The sequence below is a fragment of the Saccostrea cucullata genome, unplaced genomic scaffold (genome assembly GCF_032062105.1).
Source record: "Saccostrea cucullata isolate Sc308-1 unplaced genomic scaffold, CSIRO_AGI_Scuc_v1 ctg6281, whole genome shotgun sequence".
Lineage (NCBI taxonomy): Eukaryota > Metazoa > Mollusca > Bivalvia > Ostreida > Ostreidae > Saccostrea > Saccostrea cuccullata.
Window position 1 is genome coordinate 1 of NW_026928895.1, and position 2,134 is coordinate 2,134.

Below are 2,134 nucleotides of genomic sequence, written 5' to 3' on the forward strand. Positions count from 1 at the left end.
TATAGAGGGGCTACGAGGACCTTTTTGTGAAGAAGGTGTAATATATTAATTTGCATTACAGAAGTTTATGGTTTTTTAGAAAAGCGTTTTTTTTTTTCAATGTATGTCATCAAAACATACATCATAATTAAAAAAAAAATGCACGTTAAATAATGCATACAATGATTCAAAAAAGCTTCAAATTACAGGAACTATTCTTGGCAGAACTGCGTGTGACTATTGTGAATCAAACACCACTACTATCATTATAAGCAGTGTGGTGTCTTTATTCCTTGTTCTAACTGGAAGTATTCTGAACTTAATCATATGGAAGAGGAAAAACGGTAGGTACATGTACATAAATTGTTGGAATCAACGCTTTTTATGCAATAAAAAGTAAGAATCATTGGTCAAATTATAAGTAAACAGAATTTCAGCATTTTCAGTTTTTCTTCAGAATAAATAAAGTTTGCACATTCTTAATAATGACTTATCGTAATTAAATGTACTACTTTCATGTAATCAAATAGGCAATTTCAAAACTCAGATTTGCAGCTTAACAAATTATATAAAAACAGAGGCAACAAAAAACTTTGTTATTGTTAAAATACACAATTATAAAGATATCAAATACGAAAATCCATATTTATATTTTCTATCTATAACGTATATTTTATTTAACTAGAAACAAGATGAAATCCTTTTATTTTTCTTAAGGTGGAACTGAAAAGGTATGTTTTATATCTGATATAATTTTTAAAAAATGATTAAGGTATTATTTGGTTAAGCGTGTTGATTTATGTTTTTGGTTTTTAGATTTATGTAAGAAGGCAGATTGACTTTATTTCTCTTTATAGCCAAAAGCTTCAAGGGCAAAGATGAGGAATGTGGATGCTCCCGGAATCATAGGTCCGATAAAATGTTTCTAGAGCCATCTAAATGTGAATTATACATTAAATTTTCAAGCAAGTAAATTATCTTTCTTGAAAAGATGTAATGTTAAAAAATCTTTACTTTTCATTAGCTTTTTCTTATCCTTTTAAAATATTTTCAAGAAATAAGTTACAATGTTCATGTATATATCATTCTACTTTAACAAAAGGATAACAATTGAGGTTTTTATATTTAGTTGACATCCGAATTCTTTTACAATTTCCTCTTTTTCAGGAAAATCAGCAACTGGTGAAGGGTAGGTAACCTTTTAATATCCTTTCAGACTTGATATAATTTTAAAATTGCAACTGACATCTTTATCAATATTCTTAAAGTTCGCTTCATATTCATATGTTTTATTTCATACTAGGGATGAATCCCATTATACAGACATATGTGTGCTTGATAAAGCAAACGCATACAAAGAACTGTCCCGTGATACCGAGGCTGTTGACAAAATATAAGGACATGTTCAGAAGTAGAGGTGTGAAAAAGTTTACTACCGAGCAACATAATCAGAAGACTCTTATGTTTTCAACAAATTGCAACCGTGCATTTGAATTGTATATTCCGCATTTTTTAAGCTGTTGATCTTATCCTGAAGTTTTCTTTCAATTTTAAATTGATTAAAGGACTTAAAGGCCGAGATTTTTAACCGTACGGTTTTCTCAGGTAAGGGGAGGGACTAAATTTTACACGCGTGGCACCCCGAGGCATTGATGGTCGTGCAGACCGTGGGAAGCGCTTATCCCTATACACAAACAGTATACACAGGAAGTCCATGGGTATTACCTGTACAGCTTGATGGCCTACTGTTCATCATAATTTAGTAGAATTCGACATCGTAAATAAAAAATATTAATAGTAATTAATGATAATTGTAAAATTCCGTAATTTCAGACTCATATCTAATATCAAACAAGCAGAAATCTGTCAGGCCGACTTTTGTAAATACTACGATATGATGTACGTCACAGCTGCAACGACTTCAGTTCGTTGTAAAAGAAATACAGGTATATTTTTAAAAGTAAAATACTCATTCTTGTCTGTCCCTTTCAAAATCTTATAAACTATTCATAATTTAGTAAAAATTAGAGCTTCGATCACGGTCATAGTGACAGTTACTTGCCGTTTGTATAAAAAAAGTCGCGTGGTCCTATTTTTAGCAAATGTACATTCTGCATCCTATTGTAAAAAAAAATTCGCGATAACGATGGTTTTG

The 2,134-nt window shown here is 30.7% G+C and overlaps 1 long non-coding RNA gene across 2 annotated transcripts; it reads left to right on the forward strand.

Annotated features, from left to right (window-relative positions):
• Positions 1-1,858, forward strand: LOC134279090 (uncharacterized). Of its 2 annotated transcripts, none has more exons than XR_009994572.1 (6): positions 1-35; positions 189-323; positions 665-710; positions 837-920; positions 1,147-1,168; positions 1,283-1,858. It is a non-coding gene; the product is annotated as an uncharacterized LOC134279090 (long non-coding RNA). The 2 variants fall into 2 exon arrangements; XR_009994571.1 differs by having other exon boundaries at positions 837-888.
• The last annotated feature ends 276 nt before the right edge of the window (positions 1,859-2,134 follow it).